We start from the raw sequence: 24,478 nt of genomic DNA, 5'->3' as shown, positions 1-24,478 counted from the left end.
CGGCCAGTTAGGACAGCATTTCCACCTTCAAACTGACAGATTTCCTGCTCTCTACAATTTTTTTTCCTGGTTTTCCTGGTCTACTTCCCTGTATAAATTCCCTGCCAAATGCTGAGGTAAGTACACAACAGGAGGGCTAACAAAACTAACTACAGAAAACAAATTTTTTTTTTTTTTTATCAGGCCAGGAACACCTGTAAAAAAATCGCAAACGTGGAAACACTGGTTGGGAGGTCCAGTTGCAGGTGCTGACTGAAGTGAACAGTCCTGAACCTAACAGCATCTGCCCTGCCCCTTCCACTTGTACCTTAGGGGTGAATTGGAGACAGAGATGAGAGAGACTGATGGGGCAGAAGAGGGGGGGAGGAGGCAGGCTCTTATAGCCTTTGGGCCTTGGAGGCAAGCACATGGCACTGGCCCATGAGCAGTTGACCACCCTTAAAAAGTGGTTTAAGGTAAAGAACACAGAAGCAGATTTGTCAAAACATGATAAAGCTTTTGTTAGAGAGATTGTTATGCCAGCAACAGAGCTTATTTTCACCCATCCCTAGCAGTAACTATCGCCAATGGTATAGAATGTCTGAGGATCTCCATCCATAGCTTTTTCATGCAGAGACTATCCTTAGCACTATCACCATTTTAACAGGAACAGCAGTTCCCTCTTAAAGTACAGCCACTGTCTCCCAAGCATATGTATACTGTATGCCACAGTAGGACGCATGACACCAGAAGTTAGTGCAGTGGAGTTTGCACATGTGCAGGCCCTGCATTTACTTATTAGTTACTTATTAGTGCCAATTAGTGTGTATGCAAATTTCAGTGTCTTATTGCTGCAAGATTGCTGTAGAAAATTCACAGTCAGTGTGAAATCCAATCAGAGTTCTTTCTGTGCTGAGACTTGTAGTTGAGTGACGATTTCATACAGCACCTCTCAACCCCACTGTTAATTTCTAAGGCATGTCATCGCTGTATGAGTGCCACACTTCATTGCCGAAATTGCTGTTAGGAGCTTCCAGAACAATGTGCACGGCACAAGCCACACTGAACGGTGTTGACTTTACTAAAGTGTTATCGTCCGGGGCGCCGAGAGAGGGGGGGAGCGGGTACAGATTACCGGGGCCCGGGCTTCCTGAGGGGCCCAACGGGGGCCCGGGTCCGGCGCCGCTCCCCCTCCCTCACAGCAGCCCAGCATACAGCCTGTGCTGAGCTGCAGTGGAGACTGCTCGTGGCTGCTGAGCAGCAGCCACAGCAGTCTCCTATGCCTGTGGGGGGGGGAGCGATCACACTGATCGCGCCCCACCTGGTTTTGAGCAGGGTTGAGGGGGCCCAGAGCGCCCCCTCCCCAGCGGCGCTGCAAAACTTTTTTTTTTCTGGGAAGGGGGCGTGGCCACGCCTCCCGCGATTAGGCCATGCCCCCTATTACCCGGGCCCACCGCGGCTCTCAGCGGGCCTGGTTATCATGCTGATAAGTATATCCAGCATAATATACTGTGATATTGATAACAAAATACAATTTTAAATTGTTTTTCAAAAGTGTACTCTGGGCCTGATTCAGAGCCGGACGCTATTTGCGAACGGTCGTTCAGAAACAGGGGCCGGCTATTTAAATTGAGCGCTCGCTCTTTGCAGTCTGTTGATGCCTCTATGTCTGAGCGAGCGAACGAAACATACACTCGCTATTTTGTAAAGACGCCTCCTGGCCGTTCGGATCATACGTCATCTCCGCTATGTATTAGATTAATCGAGTACATCGAAAGGCGTCTGAACTGCTCGCAGAGCTTGTGGTAGGTTTTACTTCCTGCAATCACTGCGAGCAGTTCAGGCTAAAAGACAACCAAGTGACGTGGTCGATGACGCTGCTTTGTTAATTATGTACACCCATTAAACGCCCGTTTTGACCGTTTGGCACGCCTGCGTTCGGATCTCCACTCCCCGTTTTCAAACACCTTCCTCATTCTTTCACTCAAATTAGCAGGCCCTCGCTGTTTTGCGAGCGCACGATTTCCGACCGCAATGACTGGTTGGCGCATGCGCATTACGACCCATACACATGCGCAGATGTGCAAACATCGCTTGGAGCGAGCGAGCGGCCGCTTATGAGCGGCTCTGAATCAGGCCCACTGTCCTCAATGGGACTCAAACCTAAGTTGATAGCTTTGCTAAGCATTGATCATTCCACTAGGCCAGAGGTTCCCAAATGCTGTTCTCAAGGCTCCCTCACAGTTCAGGTTTCAGAGATTTCCATGGTTGAGCACAGGTGGTTAAATCAAATTGACTGAGGTATGAATTAAGTCACCTGTACTCAACCATGGATATCTCCAAAACCTGTACTGTTGTGGAGCCCACACCTATTCATGTGCTAGACACCGGCAGTGCTAAAAAAGTGATGTCAGTGATTACAGTGAATATTGTTATTTCCCCCAACCCTAAATTGTTTATAGTTTGACAGTTACTGCTGAAAGGTTGCTGTAGAGGTTGCACAATCAATGTGTAATCGAAGCAGACCTCTTCCTGGGCTGAGACTTGTGGTTGAGTGATGATTTATAGAGTGCCTCTCAACCCCACTGTTCATTTCTAAGGCATGTCCACTAATGCGCTTGCTGAACAATGTGCACAGTACAAGTTGCAAGGACCAGCACTGATCTCCACATATACTGTGATGGTATGCAGTCAGCATCCCGACTGTCTAATCCCGGCAAGGGTCTAATGACAGGCGTCGAAATCCTGACGCCTGTCATTTTACCTATGCCGGGAGCCCGACGCCCGGCATCCCGATCGAAGGTAAGCCGGGCGAGGACAACCGCGGGGGGGGGGGTTAGGTTAGGGGCTGCTGGAGGGGACTTAGGGTAAATCCCCCCCATGGTGGTTAGGCTAGGGGAAGCAGGGAGTTAGGGTTAGGCACTCCCAGGGAAGGTTAGGGTTAGGCACCCCCCTGGGAGACTTAGGATTTGGTTGTGGGGATGGGGGGTTAGGTTTAGGCACTTGCATGGGGGTTAGGGTTAGGCACTTTGGAGGGAGGTTAGGGTTAGGCACCTCTAAGGGCGAGTTAGGGTTAGGCGGGGCTAGTTTAGTTAGTACTTACCTTTGTTGCTGTCAGGATCTTCACTGGTGCCGGTCTTCACCGGTGCCGGTTATGCATCCGGCGGTATTTCATAACTATCCCTACTGTGATATTGATAACAAATACAATTATAAATTGTTTTTCAAAAGTGTACTCTGTCCTCAACGGGACTTGAACCTAAGTTGATAGCTTTCCAATTAGCATCATTTTGAGCAAGCTGCTAGCGGCAATGCCTGAAGCAGTTAGCAGCAAGGCTATCTCTGTTGGCATGGCATAGGAAGGATGCCTGTGGGGATGGTGTGAAGCTACAGTATGCAGTGAGTTAAACTCGGTACCCTGACAATGGTCACCATGAATTCATCTGGTCTCATTGCAAGCTGAAAGCGTGTCTTTTACACCATCGCACTTTACACTATCTGTGGCATTGCATGGAAGGTGAATTTGTATCTTGAAAAGTGCCACACAGTGCAGTGTAAAACTAAAATGAAAACTATATATATATATATATATATATATATATATATATATATATATATATATATAGGGGCCACTTTTCGTGTTTTGTGTTTTGGTTTTGGATCTGGATCTTTCTTCGTGTTTGGGATCTGGATTGTTTTGCCAAAACCACCCTTCCGTGTTTTGGGTTCTGGGTTTTGTGTTTTGGATCTGGATTTTTTTGAAAAACAGCTAAAATCACAGAATGTGTGGGTTTTTCTGCTCCTATGCTATTATTAACCTCAATAACCTTAATTTCCACTAATTTCCAGTCTATTCTGAACACCTCACACCTCACAATAGTGTTTTTATGTCCAAAAGGTTGCACCGAGGTAGCTGGATGACTATGCTAAGAGATACGAGTGGGCGGCACAAACACGTGGTCCATCTAGGAGTGACACTGCAGTGGCAGACAGGATGGCAGTTTGAAAAACTAGGCCCCAAACAGTACATAATTCAAAGAAAAAAAGAGGTGCAAGATGGAATTGTCCTTGGGCCCTTCCACCCACCCTTAAGTTGTATAAACAGGACATGCACACTTTAACAAACCAATCATTTCAGCGCCAGGGTCTGCCACACGACTGTGGCTGAAATTATTGGTTCGTTTGGGCCCCCACAAAACAAGCTGACAATTAATCTGTCCCTGCACAAACTGGCTCTAGGGAGGCAAGATGTCGTCCTCATCCTCCTCATCCACCGATTCCTCACCCTCTTCAGTGTTGTGTACATCCTCATCCTCGCAGAGTATTAATTCGTCCCCGCTGGAATCCACCACCACAGGTCCCTCTGTACTTTCTGGAGGCTGGTCTCCCTGGAAGAGTTGATAATTCATCTTTATGAACATCATCTTCTCCACATTTTGTGGAAGCAACCTCCTACGCCTTTCGCTGAGAAGGTTCCCGGCTGCACTAAACACTCTTTCGGAGTACATACTGGAGGGGAGGCAACTCAGGTAAAATAGAGCCAGTTTGTACAGGGGCCTCCAAATTGTCTCTTTTTCCTGCCAGTACAGGTACGGACTGTCTGACATGCCTACTTGGATGCTGTCACCGATGTAATCCTCTACCATTCTGTCAATGGTGACAGTATCATATGCAGTGACAGTAGACATGTCAGAAATTGTTGCCAGGTCCTTCAGTCCGGACCAGATGTCCAAACTTGATCCTGCCTGCCCTGCATCACCTTCAGCGGGTTGCTTAGGATACCTAAGTTTTTTCCTGGCAGCCCCAGTTTCAGGAGAAAATGAAGATGGAGCTGTTGACGTGTCACGTTCCGCTTCAGCTGACAGTGTTTTCACCAGCAGGTCTTTGCACCTCTGCAGGCTGGTGTCGGCCGGAAAGAGAGACACCACATAGGCTTTAAACCTAGGATCGAGCACGGTGGCCAAAATGTAGTGGTCTGATATCAACAGATTGACCACCCTGGAATCCTGGCAAAGCGAATGAAGGGCTTCATCCACAAGTCCCACATGCCGAGCGGAATCGCTCCATCTTAGCTCCTCCTTCACTTTCTCCAGCTGCTTCTGCAAAAGCCTGATGAGGGGAATGACCTGACTCAAGCTGGCAGTGTCTGAACTGACTTCACGTGTGGCAAGTTCGAAGGGCTGGAGAACCTTGCACAACACGGAAATCATTCTCCGCTGCGCTTGAGTCAGGTGCATACCCCCTCCTTTGCCTATGTCATAGGTGGATGTATAGGCTTGAATGGCCTTTTGCTGCTCCTCCATCCTCTGAAGCATATAGAGGGTTGAGTTCCACCGCGTCACAACCTCTTGCTTCAGGTGATGGCGGGGCAGGTTCAAGAGTGTTTGCTGGTGCTCCAGTCTTCGGCATGCAGTCGCTGAATGGCAAAAGTGGCCAGAAATTTTTCGGGCCACCCAAAGCGTCTCCTGCACGCCCCTGTCGCTTTTCAGAAAATTCTGCACCACCAAGTTTATTGTGTGAGCAAAACATGGGACATGCTTGAATTTGCCCAGATGTAATGCCCGCACAATATTGGTGGCGTTGTCAGATATCACTAATCCCCAGGAGAGTCTAAGTGGGGTAAGCCACTGGGCGATGATTTCCCTCAGTTTCTCTAAGAGGTTGTCGGCGGTGTGCCTCTTACTGAAACCGGTGATACACAGCGTAGCCTGCCTTGGAACGAGCTGGCATTTCTGAGATGCTGCTACTGGTGACGCTGCTGTTGTTGCTGCGTAAGGCGATACATCTACCCAGTGGGTTGTCACAGTGATATAGTCCTTAGTTTGCCCTGTTCCACTTGTCCACATGTCCGTGGTTAAGTGGACATTGGGTACAACTGCATTTTTCAGGACACTGAGGACACTTTTTCTGACGTTTCTGTACAGTCTCGGTAGCGCCTGCCTAGTGAAGTGGAATCTAGACAGGACTTGGAACCGGGGACACACTACCTCCATCAATTGTCTAAATCACACTGCACTAATGGCGGATACCGGACGCACGTCTAACACCAACATAGCAGTCAACCCCTCAGTTATACGTTTTGCTTCAGGATGACTGCTGTCGTACTTCATCCTCCTCGCTAAGGACTGTTGGAGGGTCAATTGTTTAGTAAAAGTAGTGGTGTTCCTACTTCCTCTCTGGGATGGTGAACGACTCCCAGCAGCAGCAACAGCAGCAGTGGCAGCAGTAGGTGTAGCAATGCAGGACCCTGCAGAGGAATCCCGGATAGGAGAGTCACTCATGCCAGTGACATGGCCTGTAGGATTACTTCCGATACTGACTAAGGAGGAAATTGATGAGGAGGGAGTTGACGGTGTGGTTTGCAGGCGCTTGGATACAACAGGACAATGGGATTTAGGTGTCCCTGGACTGCTTATGGTCTTAGCCAAAGTTTGTGAACTTGACAGTAACTTTTTATGAACGCGCAGCAGGTGCCGTATGAGGGAGGATGTTCCTAGGTGATTAATGTCCCTACCCCTACTTATTTCACCTTTACATATGGCACATATGGCAAGACAGTTGTTGTCCGGATTTGGATAGAAATATTGCCAGACCAAAGAGGTGGAATTTTTGGTCTTCTGCCCAGGCATGACCATGATGGGGTTTTTCATCCTACGGACAACAACTGTCTCCCCCGGAGCCAGATTTAAACAAACCACAGCACCATCAGAATCCTCCTCACCAACTTCCTCCTCAGCGCCAGCTACACCAGTATCCTCATCCTGTTGTACTTCAACAGTGACATCTTCAATTTGCATATCAGCAAGTGGACTGTGGGTGCTCCTTTCAGCACTTGCAGGGAGCGTGCAAATGGTGGAAAGAGCCACCTCTTCCCGTCCAGTGCTGGGAAGGTCAGGCATCGCAACCGCCACCACACTTGGTCTCTCCTTGGGGATTTGTGATATCTTCTTAGAACGCACAATTCTTCGCTGTGCTTTTGCCAGCTTAACTCGTTTGATTTTTTTAGCAGGAGGAGGGCTTCCATCGTCATGTGAAGCTGAACCACTAGTCATGAACATAGGGAAAGACCTTAGCCGTTCCTTGCCACTCCGTGTCGTAAATGGCATATTGGCAAGTTTATGTTTCTCCTCAGATGATCTAAATGTTTTTTTAAGGTCATTTTCCTGAACTTTTTCATTTGGGATTGTGTGTGCCCTCTACTATGACATTGGGCATCAGCCTTGGCAGACGACGTTGATGGTGTGTTATCGTCTATGTCATGACCAGTGGCAGCAGCTTCAGCACTGGGAGGAAGTGGTTCTTGATCTTTCCCTATTTTATTTTTATCGGAGAAAGTTTGGTCCTCCATTTATGTTTTATTGATATACGCGTGCGGCTAAGGCGCACACAAACACAGAAAATAATTTTTTATTTTTGTTGGAGACTAGTGCACTTTGTGGGTTACACCACCCTTTAAGAAATGAGGCAGCCGGCTCTTTACTTATGGGACACAGGCGTATGCTTGGCGCTGCTCCTTTGTTGATGCACGTGCAGCCACAGTGCACACAATTCACAAACACAGAATTTTTTTTTATATTTTGTTTGGAGTGCACTTTGGGGGTTACAGCACCCTTTAATGGACAAGCCAGCCGGCCTTTTACTTATGGGACACAGGCGCACGCTTGGCGCTGCTCCTTTGTTGATGCACGTGCAGCCACAGTGCACACAATTCACAAACACAGAAATTTTTTTTATATTTTGTTTGGAGTGCACTTTGGGGGTTACAGCACCCTTTAGTGGACAAGCCAGCCGGACCTTTACTTATGTGACACAGGCGCACGCTTGGCACTGCTCCTTTGTTGATGCACGTGCAGCCACAGTGCACACAATTCTCAAATACAGAAAATATTTTTTTATTTTGATTGGAGTGCACTTTGGGGGTTACAGCACCCTTTCACAGACAGACGCACGCTTGGCGCTGCTGCTTTGAGGATGCAGGTGCGGCTACTGCGCATACATTTCACACACAAACACAGAAAAAAGAATATTATTTTATTTTGGTTGGAGCCCACTTTGGGGGTTACACCACCCTTTAACAGACAGACGCATGCTTTGAGGATGCACGTAAAGTGCAGACAATTCACAAACACAGAAGAAAATGTTTTATTTTTGTTGGAGTGCACTTTGGGGGTTACACCTCCCTTTAACAAACAGACGCATGCTTGGCACTGCTGCTTTGAGGATGCAGGTGCGGCTATAGCCCACACAATTCACAAAGACAGAAAAAAAAAAATAATTTTTTATTCTTTGTGGAGCACACTTTGGGGGTTACACCACCCTTTAACAGACAGATGCACGCTTGGCGCTGTTGCTTTGAGGATGCACATACAGTGCAGACAATTCACAAACACAGAAGAAAATGTTTTATTTTTGTTGGAGTGCACTTTAGGGGTTACACCACCCTTTAACAGACAGACGCACGCTTGTCGCTGCTGCTTTGAGTATGCAGGTGCAGCTACAGTGCACACAATTCACAAAGTCAGAAAAAAAGGAGAATTTGTTATTTTTTGTGGAGTGCACTTTGGGGGTTACAGCACTCTTTAACGGGACACAGGCGCACCCTTGGCGCTGCTCCTTTGTTGATGCACGTGCAGCCACAGTGCACACAATTCACAAACACTGAAAATATTTTTTTATTTTGTTTGGAGTGCCCTTTGGGGGTTACAGCACCCTTTAACGGACAAGCCAGCTGGCCCTTTACTTAGGGGACACAGGCGCACCCTTGGTGCTGCTCCTTTGTTGATGCACGTGCAGCCACAGTGCACACAATTCACAAACACAGATATTTTTTTATTTTGTTTGGAGTGCACTTTGGGGGTTACAGCACCCTTTAACGGACAAGCCAGCCGGCCCTTTACTTATGGGACACAGGCGCACGCTTGGCGCTGCTCCTTTGTTGATGCACGTGCAGCCACAGTGCACACAATTCACAAACGCAGAAAATGTTTTTTTATTTTGTTTGGAGTGCCCTTTGGGATTACAGTACCCTTTAATGGACAAGCCAGCCGACCCTCTACTTATGGCACACAGGCGCACAATTCACAAATGCAGAAAATGTTTTTTTATTTTGTTTGGAGTGCCCTTTGGGGTTACAGCACCCTTTAACGGACAAGCCAGCCGGCCCTTTACTTATGGGACACAGGCGCACGCTTGGCGCTGCTCCTTTGTCGATGCACGTGCAGCCACAGTGCACACAATTCACAAACACAGAAAATATATTTTTATTTTGTTTGGAGTGCACTTTGGGGGTTACAGCACCCTTTAACGGACAAGCCAGCCGGCCCTTTACTTATGTGACACAGGCGTACGTTTGGCGCTGCTCCTTTGTTGATGCACGTGCAGCCACAGTGCACACAATTCACAAACACAGAAAATATTTTTTTATTTTGGATGGAGTGCACTTTGGGGGTTACAGCACCCTTTAATGGTCAAGCCAGCCGGCCCTTTAAGTATGACACAGGCGCACGCTTTGCGCTACTTTGTTGATGCATGTGCGGCTACTGCGCACACAATTCACAAACACAGAAAAAATATTTATTTTTTTGCACTTTGGGGGAGCACCCCTGATGGAAAGAGCACCCCCTGGACAACACTACAACACCCCGTTAGGACTGGGACACTGCACATGACTTTGGAGTGGACACAGCCCCTGTGGACAACTGACTGCACAACACAGTCCAGCCAGCCCCTATGGACTTTGGAGGAGTGGACACAGCCCCTATGGACAACAGCAGCACAGCACAACACAGCCAGCCCCTATGGACTTTGGAGGAGTGGACACAGCCCCTATGGACAACAGCAGCACAGCACAACACAGCCAGCCCCTATGGACTTTGAAGGAGTGGACACAGCCCCTATGAACAACAGCAGAACAGCGCAGCACAGCACAGCACAGCACAACACTACACTGCACTACACTACACTATACTACACTACACAGCCCAGTCAGCCCTAACTCCCACCCTCCCTCTTCACTGTTCACAGCCGAGTGAGAAAATGACGCCGGTACCTTATATAGAATCCAAAACCCGTGAGACCCGGAAGGCGGGATGATGACATTTTGCCTCGATTTCAGATCCGAGTCAGGCGGGAAAAGTCAAGCCTGACTCGGATTGTCTTGGATCGAGCTGGCTCGGGGGGGTTCGGATTTCAGAAATCCAAACCCGCTCACTCCTAATATATATACGTACTATTTTGTAGATAAAATAATATTGATTACATTGCTCAATGCCCCTGGGCGCTGGGGTAGACAGTGTGAAATAAGGGGTCATATTATCCATTTATCTATTTCCATGAGACTACAGGTCCCAGCCAGCCTGTCCCTGCATCTTGCATGTCTGGACAGTAATTGGTGGCTGATACCTGTACTACAAGTACAAAGAAAATATTTGAAATATTTTTTGAAATATACAGGACTCGCACACCGAATTATTTAATCCTTTATTACACACTCAATTACAGCTCTCAATTCATGACAAACACAGTGTACTATAGCTTACCGAATGACAGCTTCAGTCAGCCAATCAGCAGGTGGTGCTACAGAAACTGCATTGGCTTTTTTACGCTTTCACAGTACAGTTTAGGAAATGCAACATCTGGCAGACAGAAAGCTGTATTACACTCTCCAGCATCTCAGTATGTTTCGATGCGACTCAAAACACCATGAGATTACTTGGTGCACATTGTACACCAACGAGAGGTCTGGCCTGGACCTCAACCCCCTAGAATGTCTTCTGGGATCCAATGTTACCACTCTGTGAAGTTTTTGTCCAAAGCCATCCATTGGCAGGCCCAGAACAGGCTCCCCGGGGCAAAGTTCTGCCCAGTGTACACCATCGGGAGGTTCAACCACCTTGTGTTGGTTTCATCCCAATCAGTGCAAGGGTGACCGAATGCATAACCATACAGACAAAAAAGCAAACAAACAGACCAGTGAATTTATGTATAAAATGACCCCAATACTTAATTTCTACAAAAGTAGGTGAAAATTTAAATTTTCACGTGCTTTTGTAGGAATTAATTGATGGTGAATAAACCCCTCAGTAAGGGTCCAATTACACCTTGTACCTTCTACCTTTCAATACAAAAAGCATCATCAACAAATTTCTAGGGTAAAGCAAGGCTAAAAATTGAAGGAATAAGAAAGCAAATGAAAATTATAAACAAGACAGTAAATATTCAGAATGCCTGAAAAGCTGACTCCACGGCATATACTGTAATGTATTTAGGGCCTGATTCAGAGATGGACGCTAATATGATCACAGCTGCGATTTCACACACAACGCAGCAGCAAAAATATGCTAAATATCGGTAACATCACCGCACATCGCCGGCCATCTTGGCCTTACGGCAGATCTGACTTGCGGCAGTCTTGGTTGCTCTTCTGACACGCAGAGATCTGCATGCACTCGCAGTGGCTAAGTTATGCACGCCCATGTAACGGCATTTAAATGAACAGACACGCCTGCGTTTCTCACACAACCCCCTGTTACCACCCCCAAACGCTGACAATCTGTAACTCTGTGCTGGATTCCTATGTGCGTCTGTGATCGCAGTGCAATCGCTGTTCAAGCACAGTGTGGATTATACACATGGGTGATGGCAAACAGTATACAATTGGGAAGCCGGCTGCCTTAATACCGGCAGCCGGCTTCCCGACTGTCATATCCCGCTGAGGGTGAAATGCCGGGCGTCTAGATGTAGAAGCCTGACATTTCCCCGACGCCGGGAGATAGGCGCCCAGCATTCCGATTGAAGGGATGCCGGGCGCCTCGAGCGGACTGCCACAGGGGGGGGTTAGGTTTAGGGCACCCGGGAGGGACTTAGGGTTAGGCACCCCCCCGGGAGGGTTAGGGTTAGGCTAGGGGGAGGGTTAGGGTTAGGCACCCATAGGGGGGACTTAGGGTTAGGCACCCCCCGGGGGACTTAGGTTTAGGCAGCGGGGATGGGGGGGTTAGGGTTAGGCACTTAGAGGGGGGATGAGGGTTAGGCACATGGGGGAGAGGTTAGGGTTAGGCACCCCTAAGGAGGGTTATGGTTAGGGGGTTAGGTTAGAGAATACTTATTTATCGATGAACGGGATTTCCAGCACTATCGGGCTTCCGCTGCCGGGAACTCTGCTGTGGTCGGCCAGGCGCGGCCAGCTGTATTTCATACCGATTCCTGGCAAACAATCGCTCAATTGCATGCATAATTGCCTTTGCGTCCTTCTCTGAATCAGGCACTTAGGACCTCATTTAGAGTCTCTTGCTAGCGCTCTGTGTTCATAAGCGGCCCGATGGTTTGCGTACGCACAGGCGCATGCTTCGTTCTGCGCGTGTGTAATGTGCCCTGAGTAATGCCCCCTGAGTAATGCCCCCAATAGCAGTGCCCCCTGAGTAATACCCCCGATATTAATGCCCCCAGTAGTAGTGCCCCTGCATAATGCCCCCAGTAGTAGTGCACCCTGAACAATGCCCTCAATAGTAATGTTGCCTGAGTAATGCCCCTAATAGTAGTGCCCCCTGAGTAATGCCCCCAATAGTAATGTCCTCTGAGTAATGCCCCCAGTAGTAGTGCCCCCTGAATAATGCCTCCAATAGCAATGCCCCCAGTAGTAGTGCCCCCAATAGTAATGTCCCCTGAGTAATGCCCCCAGTAGTAGTGCCCCCTGAGTAATGCCCCCAGTAGTAGGGCCCCCTGAGTAATGCCCCCAGTAGTAGGGCCCCCTGAGTAATGCCCCCAGTAGTAGTGCCCCCTGAGTAATGCCCCCTGAGTAATGCCCCCAGAAGTAGTGCCCTTTAAGTAAAGCCCCAGTAATAGTGCCCCCAGTAGTAATGCCCCCTATAGTGAAGCCGCTTACAAAAAAACCCCTAATACTTACCTTAAGCCCCTGGTCCGCCTAGCTGCTCCTCTGAACTATGAACTATGGGAGAGATGTCATGACATCTCTTCCATAGTGCACTGCAGGGGCCGGAAGCCAGAGCTCAGGAGTGAGCTCCAGCCTCTGGCTGCTGCAGGCTCTGCGGTAGGGAGCCGTGTGCCTGCTGGTAGCAGAATCTCAGCGGGCACCCGGCAAATGAGCCTCCTTGCGGTGCCAGGCTGAGGTGGGTCGGAGGAGGCGGAACTGGTTCCATCTCCAAATAGAAGTGGAAGAACCAGTGGTGGATTTTGCCTAGGGGCTCTGAGGCTGCAGCCCCCCTGTAAAATCCACCACCTAAGTGTAGTCAGTGCAGTCTGTGACTGCACTGGCTACATTGTGTGACTGGCAGTGGCTTCCTATTGGAAGGGCTACCTGCCAGTCACATATACAAGCGGTCTCAGGAGGAGGTGTCTCCTCCCCTTGGGACTGCCAGTCCAGGCTGCTATTAGTATAGAGCAGCTTCCAGGAGGAGCTGGAAGCCGCTACTCTGCCTTTCCACAAGCCCTAACTGGCTCCTAGGGGCTGCAGACGATGCAGCCCTTTGGATGCTGGTGGCATGCCCATGCGCGGCTCCCTGCCACTAGTGTGCATGCGCCAGTCCCGGTGCCTGACAGATCGATTGCGCAGGAGCTGGGACCCGGCCAGGGCGGGAGCAGTGGGTGAGTAATTGCACCCTCCGTCCCTCTCGTTTTCAGCGGCGGCAGCACCCCTCATCTAAGAGGGTAGGAGCCGCCGCTGAATGGAACACAGTTCCGCCCCGTTCTGGCCCACTTTAACCCCTTCCCATAAGACACTTTACTAAGGTCCGTGTTTTTCCCATGTTTGTATGAGATTATACATGGGTAGGAACGATCAGACACAAGGGTTTTTCTGAAAAAAAATCGGAAATTTACTAAGATCCCGTGTTTGTGAGGTTCATGTTTTCTGATGGTGTATCTGATCGCTCCTACCCATGTTTAATCAATGTGTTTCCCTAGCCTAAACACGAACAAGCATCTCAGTGAGATATGTGCAGACTGCTTGTGTGTTTAAAATAAAGAATGGGTTCATTTAAAAAAAAAATGACGTGGGGTTCACCCCCCCAAAGCTTAACCAGCTCCGGGCTCTTGAGCCAGTCCTGGTTCTAAAAATATGGGGGGAAAACATGTAGGGTTCCCCTATATTTTATGAACCAGCACTGAACACTGAGAGCCAGTACTGGTTTTAAAAATAGGGGAAAAAATGGCGTGGGGTTCCCCCTATTTTTAAAACCAGCACTGGACTCAAACTATCTGTAGTGTAATGTCACAGCCAGTGGACCCTTTCACCAGGTCACCCTAGCCAAAGCATTAACACCCCAAGCTAGTCATCCTGAGCCGGGGATATCAGAAGAGGTGGGGACCCCCAATAAAGGGGTTCCCCCCTCTCCTGAGCACCACAGGCTTAGGCTGAAGCCCGGGGATCTTTCCTGCACTACTGGCCGGTGGGTGCAGGGGTAATAGTGTGAATAAAAGATGGTTACAATTATTTTTACAGTGGGACTATAGATGCAAGCATGCCTGCCCTTTAGCACTTGTTGAACTACAGTGGCACCTGTAGTCCCACTTTAGTAAAACAATAGTAACCAAAAAAAATTTCAAATTACTCCCATGACTGCAAACATGGAGCTTAGTAAATTTACCCCTACATCTCTGTATCTGAGGAGTCACCTCCCAGTCACCTTCAATACATTTCTAATATATTTCTGAGACTGTGCATCTCAATTGCAGCTGCACCTCTGGGCCTGATTCAGAGCCGCTCGTAAGCGGCCGCTCGTTCGTTCTGAGCAATGTTCGCACATCTGCGCATGCGTATGGGTTGTAATGCGCATGCGCCAACCAGTCAGTGCGGTCGGAAATCGTGTGCTCGCAAAATAGCGAATGCCTGCTAATATGAGTGACAGGATGAGGCGTTTGTGGGTGGTAACAGGGGAAGGTGCTTGAAAACGGGGAGTGGAGATCCGAACGCAGGCGTGCCAAACGGTCAAAACGGGCGTTTTAAGGGTGTGCATAATTAACAAAGCAGCGTCATCGACCACGTCACTTGGTTGTCTTTTAGCCTGAACTGCTCGCATGATTGCGGTAGGAAAATACTACCACAAGAATAGCGAGCAGTTCATACGCCGTTCGATGTACTCGATTAATCTAATAAATAGCGGAGATGACGTATGATGCGAGCGGCCAGGGGGCGTTTTTTCAAAATAGCGAGCGCATGTTTCGTTCGCTCGTTCAGACATAGAGGCGTCAACAGACCGCAAAGAGCGAGCGCTTAATTTAAATATCCGGCCCCTTTTTCAGACCGCAAATAGCGTCCGGCTCTGAATCAGGCCCTCTGTGCCTATACAATATGTATGTACAGTTGAAAAACATCCAACATCTGCATAAATATCGGCATTGCAAAAGACTCAGAATAAGACCCTTTGTGTCACAAAGCAGCATTTATGTTGCATGCACACATCATTGTCTATACTATTAAGAAATATTTGAGAAAAGCTGACTGAGTAGTGTGATAGAGCTGCCACAAGGTGGCATTATTGCTACAATTTAAATAATTGAAGCTTAACAGTGCATTAATTAGAAAAATATTAATTAACATGATCAATTTAGTTGCCTAACACTAATTCATAAATGAACGATATTTATACTATTCAGGATGTAGTTGTTCTATATGTAAAGAAACACAATTTATAGAAATGAACATTACTTTTAATCAAAGTCAAAATTGGAACTTCACTAAAAAACTCATGAATAGTGCCAGCGGTGCACCGGAGCATCCTGGTCAGTGCTATAAGTACTGGATTTGCCAGTCGCGCCCCTACGCAGGATGTCATGATCTCAGGGGGCGTGGCCAGCACAGGGTGCAGAAACGCCCTGTTACAGCCCTGATAAATAGCTTAGGGCCTGATTCAGAGATGGTTGGTAATGCAGCAATAGCGATTGAGGGAATATGCAAATGCTAATCTCAGCCTTCCCTTTGTGCAGGACGGTGCGATGGAGTGCACGAGTGGTGAGATGCCCACTTTCAGGCTGTGTGGTCTATGCATTTTTGCAGTGGAGATTCTAAACACTCCAACATCGACTCAACATCGGTAGCACCATCGACATTTGTGGTAGCCTGGGGTCTACTTTAGCTAATCTCTTCAAATACAACTAACCATGGCCTCTGAAACTGTGGATTTGCTATTGAGAATGCAGCAGCGTTCCCAGACACGCCTGTGACACACCCATAACACGCCCATGAAACGGCCCCTTTTTGCGATCACTTAGGTCACCTCCCCGTCTCTATTTCTAACGGCCCAGGGATCGCAAGCCCCTTCCCAAGTGTTAGTGATGCCGTACACAATTGTGAATGGCATAGGACACTTGGGTTCAAGCGTGGGCAGTAAGGGATTTCTGGCATTTTCACGCATGCACAGTAGCAAAACATCACTCAACGCTGTAAACATAGGCACTGAGGGCCTCATTCAGAGGTGGTCAGAGGATGCAAGCGGTCGCTCAGAAACTGGGCGGCCGCTTGCATCCTGACCGCCCGCCTCTGTTGCGGTCGTTAGGCTGTGGGTTAACACCCACAGCTCTAACGACCGCTCCGGTGATGGTAACGATGGTCAGAGACCATCGCGACCATCGGGGCTTATGACGAGACCCTAGGGTAGGGTCTCACTTGTCGTAAGCCCCGGAGAGCTTCTGGCTCTGTCTGAGCCGGAAGCTCTCCACTGATATCACTAGTGATGTCAGTGGGGCCTCCCCCAAACGGCAGGCGTTCCCATAGGAACACCTCTGTTTGGGCTGCCACCCCCCCGGCCCGCCTTCCAAACGGGGCGAGCTGTCAATCAACATCGACAGCTCGCCCCCTTTGGAAAGAGACCCGCTACGACCAGCGCTGTCGGTTGTAGCAGGTCTTACGCATGCGCACTGGCAAAACATCGACGCGGCCGTGCGGTCGTAGACTGTACGGCCGCCTCTGAATAAGCTCCAGAGTCCATCTATGTATCAGGCCCTTAGACACTATAATGTAAAAGTTCATGAGCTAATACACATTGGGGTGTTTAGTTATATTATATTATCTACATTTTTAAAATAGTAGTAAAAGAATCCCTGTTTTATAAACCAAACCCCTGTTTTTGCACTCCCTTGTCCCCCTCTTCCCCTGTGACCTAATGTCATTTTTGTTATTATTTTAGCCACCCCCCTCCAGCATTATATGACATGATTTTGCCCCTCCCCACCCCGCTGATAGCAGATCCCCCCGGGGGTCACCCCCCCACCCCCATGGGCATTATCCCCATATGCTGAGCGCAGGGGAGTTTGTGTCAGGGATGACTGATGATCAGCAATATGGAGTTCCTCCCCGCACTTATGTCCCTGCGCATTTACTCTAGTATGCCATTTGCACAGCATTCTGGGGCGCGATTCTGGCAGTAATGTCGGCAGTCACAGATCGCCACATCACTGACGGGGGTCCAGGGATTCAGAGGAGAAGAACGTGTGAAGAACGAATGTTCTCTTCAAAAACTGGGGCAGGGACATCTAGCAGTTCAGCGCGGTTGCATGTGATGTCAGTAGAAACACTTCTGGCTGCAGTCACATGTGACAACCCCAGTTAAGTGGTTAAAAGCTCAGTGGAAGAGGGTAATTTAATTTCTACACAGTTACATATAACTCTATAATTGTTTTTTTTACCCCTTATGTTACTCTTTGATAGAACTCTTTCTTTTTATGCAACATATTGCAGAGAAGACTCCCTCGCTGATAGGTTCAGATATCTGGAAATACAGTGTCTCAGTTTAGTACCAAACATGCCATGTTTATCATTTTGTATACCATAAATATTAAATACATGCATTTTCTATAATAATTAATAACTTTAATATAAACCATAATGTGCAGGAACCTTTTATGAGTGCGTGTATATTTATGATTATATGTACTGTAAGTATGCGTAGTGTGTCTTCATGCAGCGGAAAAAGGTGCGCTGTGTGTTTCTACTTATAATTGCAACTGTATATCTATGTGTGCGCGCATTGTGGATACCCATGTGATCGTTTAAGTGTATATATATATGTGCATATACACATACATACATATATATATATATATATTATAAGGGCACAGTCGTGCCCTTATATTAAGGCTGCATCTAAAAAAACGGATTTCTCCATAGAGAATTCTGAAGGAGGGGCAGGGTGTTCAAGGGGCTACACCTCAAAAGCTATAGGAGGTACGGATCTGAAATTTGGCATGGCCGGGTAGAACTGTCGTTCGGTGCTGCACGCCAAATTTCAGGGAAAAAAACATAAAAAATTAGGATATGGGAGTAATCCAAATCTCCAACTGTCACTTTTTTCTGACACTCTCAATTAGGACCACTTTTCTGCTGTAGTCTATGGGGGATTTTTGGGAAGGCATAACTCAGGGCAGGGGGCGAATTTAGACTTGTGGTTTGTTTTATTAGCTAGCTACTGTGCCAGGGGACGTGCTTTTGGGGTTCAGGTAAATTAGAAAGTCACCGTTTTTAAACTATTACCTCAAGAATGCGCCATTATAAAGATAGGACTTTTCAACTTGTTGCGCAGCCACAGTAGGAGCTTCCAGCAGGTGTAGTCATAGTGGCTTCACTTGGGTGCAGCAAGATGGTCGTCGTTTGCGGGCGGTAGCGGGCAAAGCAGCGGCGGGGATATGAATGCGGTGGTGGGGACCTCGGTCGCGGTTGTCGGCGGGGGACGCGGGTGTCGGCAGGGGATGCGGGTGTTGGCGGTGGAGGGTCTGGGGGTGGCGGCGGAGGGTCTGAGAGGAATCAGACCCCGCCAGCCATTATGCCGAATACGGCAGCGGCGCCCATTTCAAAAATGGCGCCTCAGCGCTATTTTTGAAATTCAAAGATAGCTGCCGCTAGCCAATCACGGCTTGCGGCGGCCATCTTTGAATTTTAAAATGGGCGCCGCTGTCTTACTAGGCAGAAAGGCTGGCGGGGACTAGATCCAGGCCCGCCGCTGACACCCGAACAGGCGCCGGGCCCGCAGCTGCCGCCGCCGATGACGTCACGAGCCGTGATTGGCTCACGGTGGCCATCTTTGATTTTCAAAGATGGCCGCCGCGAGCCAATCACGACTCGTGATGTCATTGGAGGCGGCGGCACCTGTAGAGGACCATAAAAGCCCTGGGGAGGTGGCAGCCACCCCCTAGGTGAAGACGCCAGAAGCCCTGGTGGGTGGGCGCCCGCCAGCCAAAGACACCGAAGCCCTGGTGGGTTGGCGCCTGCCAGGCAAAGACGCCAAAGCCCTAGTGGGTTGGCGCCCACCGGGCAAAGACACCGGAAGTCCTAGTGGGTGGCGGCCATGCAAAACAGCTGACACAGGCGGCTGTCCACTAGGTGAAGATGCCAGAAGTCCTGGCGGGTGGGCGCCTGCCAGGCGAAGATGTGGAAGCCCTGGCTGGTTGGCGCCCGCTGGGCGAAGACACCAAAAGTCCTAGTAGGCAGCAGACATGCAAAAGAGCTGACAGGCTGCCGCCCACTAGGTGAAGAGGTCAAAGCCCTGGCGGGTTGGCACCCACCAGGCGAAAATGCCAAAGCCCTGGTGGGGTGGCGCCCGCTGGGTGAATACACCAGAAGTCCTAGTGGGCGGCTGCCATGCAAAAGAGCTGACACAGGCTACCGCACACTATGTGAAGAGGTCGAAGCCCTGGCGGGTTGGCGCCCGCCAGGCAAAAACACCGAAGCCTTGGTGGGTTGGCACCCGCTGGGTGAAGACATCAGAAGTCCTAGTGGGTGGTGGCCATGCAAAAGAGCTGACACAGGCTGCTGCCCACTAGGTGAAGAGGTCAGAGCCCTGGCGGGTTGGCGCCTGCCAGGCGAAAACACCAAAGCCCAGGCGGTTTGGCGCCCGCCGGGCAAAGACACCGGAAGTCCTAGTGGGTGGTTGCCTTGCAAAAGAGCTGACACATTCTGCCACCCACTAAGTGAAGAGGCCGAAGCGCTGGCGGGTTGGCACCCGCCAGGCGAAAACGGCAAAGCCCTGGTGGGTTGGCGCCCACCGGGCGAAGACACCAGAAGTCCTAGTGGGCAGCGGCCATGAAAAAGAGCTATCACAGGCTGCCGCCCACTAGGTGAAGACACCGAAGACATGGAGGGTTGGCGCCCGCCAGGGAAAAACGCTGGAAGTCCTAGTGGGTGGCAGCCACGAAGAAGAGCTATCAAAGGCTGCCGTCCACTAGGTGAAGACATCAAAGCCCTGGTGGGTTGGTGCCCGTCAGGCGAAGATGCCAAAGCCCTAGCGAGTTGGTGCCCGCGGGGCAAAGACACCAGAAGTCCTAGTGGGGGGCAGCCACGAAAAAGAGCTATCACAGGCTACCGCCCACTAGGTGAAGACACAGAAGCCCTGGCGAAATGGCATCTGCCAGGTGAAGACGCCGAAGACTCCGAAGCCCTGCCGGTTGGTGCCCGCCAGGTGAAAATGCCGAAGCCCTGGTGGGTTGACGCCCGCCGGGCGAAGATACCAGAAGTCCTAGTGGGCAGTGGCCATGCAAAAGAGCTGACACAGGCTGCTGCCTACTAGGTGAAGAGGCCAAAGCCCTGGCGGGTTGGCACCCGCCAGGCGAAAACGGCAAAGCCCTGGTGGGTTGGCGCCCGCCGGGTGAAGACACCAGAAGTCCTAGTGGGCAGCGGCCACGAAAAAGAGCTATCACAGGCTGCCGCCCACTAGGTGAAGACACCGAAGACATGGAGGGTTGGCGCCCACCAGGGAAAAACGCTGGAAGTCCTAGTGGGCGGCAGCCATGAAGAAGAGCTATCAAAGGCTACCGTCCACTAGGTGAAGACATCGAAGCCCTGGTGGGTTGGTGCCCGTCAGGCGAAGATGCCGAAGCCCTAGCGAGTTGGTGCCCGTGGGGCAAAGACACCAGAAGTCCTAGTGGGAGGCAGCCACGAAAAAGAGCTATCACAGGCTGCCGCCCACTAGGTGAAGACACAGAAGCCCTGGCGAAATGGCATCTGCCAGGCGAAGACGCCGAAGACTCCGAAGCCCTGCCGGTTGGTGCCCGCCAGGTGAAAACGCTGAAGCCCTGGTGGGTTGACGCCCGCCAGGAGAAGATGCCTAAGTCCTGGAGTGGCGGCGGCCATGCAAAAGAGCTTAAAGGCCGCCGTCCCCCAGGTGAAGACCTGTAAAATAAAATATTACAGTATCAAAGTGTGGTGTGTTATTTTAATATTTTTTTTACAGGTGGACTACAGGTGGCAGTGGGCCCTGATGCCCAGCATGCTGGTACCTGTGGTTTTCCAAGTACCAGCATGCAAGGAGGTGTGCTGGGACCTATAGTTCACCTGCAAAAGAAAATATTCTTTAAAATGCACCACACAACACAATCAACCGAGCACCCACCGCCCAGGGGTGCTGGGGATAGCCCCAGGCTATCAGCCTGGGGTGCCCTGAGGAGGGGGACCTCTTTGTTGGGGGGGTCCCCAGCTCCTCAGGGATCCCCAGCCTGGACTGACTAGCGGTCAGGGTTGATGCTGCGGCTGGGGGGCTGGTGAAATGGCTCCCCTGGCTGTGGCATCAGCCCCCTTTAGAAATAGTCCGGTGCTGGTCCTGGAGAATACAGGGGGATCCTACATATTTTTTCCCCCTGTATTTCCAGAACCAGGACTGGATCAGAGCCCAGTGCTGGTTGCATTACTTACGGGGGACCCCTACGTCATTTGTCCCCCCGTATTTTGGCAACCAGGGCTGGTTCTGACTAGCCCGGTGCTGGTTGTGCCTAAATATGGGGGAAGCCTATGTCATTTGTTCCTCTCCTGCTCCCCGATAAAGTGTGGTGCATTTGAAAATATAAATATTGGCTTTTGCTGTGGAACTACAGTTCCCAGCAATCCTCCCCTGCATGCCTGTACTTGGAGAACCACAAGTATCAGCACGCGGGGCATTACGGGCTTGCTGGTATCTTTAGCTCCACAGCAAAAGCAATATTGAAAAAAACACACCGTAGAAAAGTATAATTTCATTAAAACATACATGCACGCACACATGTACTCACACATGCATACACTATCTAACATACTCACCTATGTATCCCTGAAGCCAATCTGTCCTCTTCTCCTGTAGACTATCCAATAGATTTCCTGTGAAAAAAAATTCCATACTCACCTCCTCCTATGCGTGGATCAGGTCCTCTTCACACAATCCAGGGTCTTGGCAAAAAAAAAAAACGGAGATAACCGGAGCTGCCCGATTGACAGCTCTGGCCGGGATTTCAGTACAGAAATCCCGATGTGGAGCACTCATTGGCTGAGAGAGGCGAGCCTTCCGCCTCTCAGCCAAGGAACTGTTCTCACCATTGAACTCAATGGTGAGAACCGAGTGTGCCCTTTTAAAAAATGGCACCTCAGCGCCAGTTTTGAAATTCAGAGATGGCCGCCGCGAGCCAATCATGGCTCATGACGTCATCGCCTCGCCCCCTCAGCTGGCTTAAATATAGCCAGCAGCGCGAGCCCAGTCCATTCAGTCATCGGCCGGGGAGCTGGAGAGACCAGCTGAAGAATGAAGACTACGGGAAGCCCTGGATGTGTGGCGGACGCGCAAAAGAGTTTACTGGCCGCAGCACTCCAGGGGCTTGCCCTGAGGAGGGGGACCCCTTTATTGGGGGGGTCCCCAACTCCCCAGGGATCCCCGGCCTGGGCTGACTAGTGGTCAGGGGTGATGCTGCGGCTGAGGGTCCCGGTGAAAGGGCTCCCCTGGCTGTGGCATCACCCTCCTGCTAGATGAAGTCCGGTGCTGGTTTTGGGAAATACAGGGGGAGCCCTATGCATTTTTCCCCCTGTATTTCCAGAACCAGGACCGGCTCAGAGACCTGTGCTGGTTGCACCACATATGGGGGACCCCTATGTCATTTATCGCCCGTATTTTGGCAACCAGGACAGGTTCTCAAAAGCTTGGTGCTGCTTGTGCTTAATACAGGGGACCCCTGTGTCGTTTGTCCCTGTATTTAGCACAACCAGTACTGGGGCTCCAAAGCCCGGGACTGGTTGTTTTCTGGGGGGGGGAGGTGGGTACGCTTTCTTTTTTTTTTTTTTTTACACATTCAATTTTAACATAAATGCGTAGATCTCACTGCTGCATTTGTCCATCTGTGACTTATTGATTTTATTTTCTCAGGTGTATACTCACTACCAGTGAGCCCTCTGATGCCCCTTTTGCACTGCACCGCTGTCACCGCTCTTCACCACTGCTGCTGCCGCACCGCATGTTCTCCTCCTGCACACCCGGTGCTCTGCAATGCAGTGCAGCGGTTTGTGCTTCCCCCAACTCCCCCCCCACCGTGGGACACTGCGGCCCGCAGTCGGGACAGTCCCAGAAAAACGGGACTGTCCCTTTGGAAGCGGGACAGTTGGGAGGTAGGGCAAACCAACCTACTGTGTACTGTCACCTCTTCCACCCTCGGTCGCCCACTGATGCCCCCTTTGCACTGCACCACAGCCACTGCTCTGCACCACTGCTGCTGTCGCTACCGCACACGCTTACAGCTGTCTCGCACTCTGCACCTCCCAAACCAACCTCCTGTGTGCTGTCCACTCTTCCACCTGCGTTAAGTACCATTTTGTTGCCCTTCTCCCCTGCAGGTAGCCTGGTTTGCTCATCCAAACCCTGATAGTTAATAAATTTTAAAAAAGCTGTGAAATTACATAGATAAAAAAACCTTACGGTTTCATATGTCCCATTAAGGCTGCTTAGACATGATCTGAAAATTCACAAAACCTATTAATTTTCTGCCACTCAAACTCCAAAAAGCAATGAAATTACGATCATTAAGTCTGACGCCTTAATGGACGTGTTCCTTGCGTAATACAGATATGGTTTGCAATCACACCCTGTGGTTAACGGCAGATTCAGCACTCTCACAGAATGAGATTGCTGTCACTCACAAAATGGTGGAGCTGCTAATTCACAGAATTGTGTGCTCATTGGAATACACACATGCAGTCTATGCAACTGAGGTTTGAGCAGTTATGTGGCTCCCACATCCCACTCAGTGCCCACAATCTTCCCATTTGATCACCAAAACAACCTCACTGGCTTCCAACATCCTTCTCACTGCATACATTTATCTCATTTAGAATACATGTTCAGCTCCCTTATTTTTAAAAATATCATACTCTATTCATGTACACTTTCTTCTCCTATATGCCTCCATGCTGCTATATATTCCCCAATCCCTACTGCTGTGTGGTCTCCCAACTGTGATAGTCTGTATTACCTCATCCGCACCAATGTTTTTCCCCAGCCGCACCGCCCTGCATCCGTGCCTTCTCCACAGCCACATTGCTGTCTTTCTCTAATCTGTGGCACTCTTTCTTCCTCCATCTGCACTACTCTGATTCCCCCCCAACCATGCAACTCTGTCTCCCCCCACCATCTGCTCCACTCTGTCTTCCTCCCCATCCACACCAATCTGTCTGCCCCAATCCCTACTGCTGTGTGGTCTCCGAACTATGGTAGTTTGTGTTCTCTCATCCGTACCAATCTGTCTTTTTCCATCTGCACCGCCTTGCATC

Source organism: Taudactylus pleione, unplaced genomic scaffold, assembly GCF_031769625.1.
Source record: "Taudactylus pleione unplaced genomic scaffold, aTauple2 ptg000120l, whole genome shotgun sequence".
Lineage (NCBI taxonomy): Eukaryota > Metazoa > Chordata > Amphibia > Anura > Myobatrachidae > Taudactylus > Taudactylus pleione.
The sequence above is the reverse complement of the archived record's forward strand: the minus strand, read 5'-3'. Positions refer to the sequence as shown.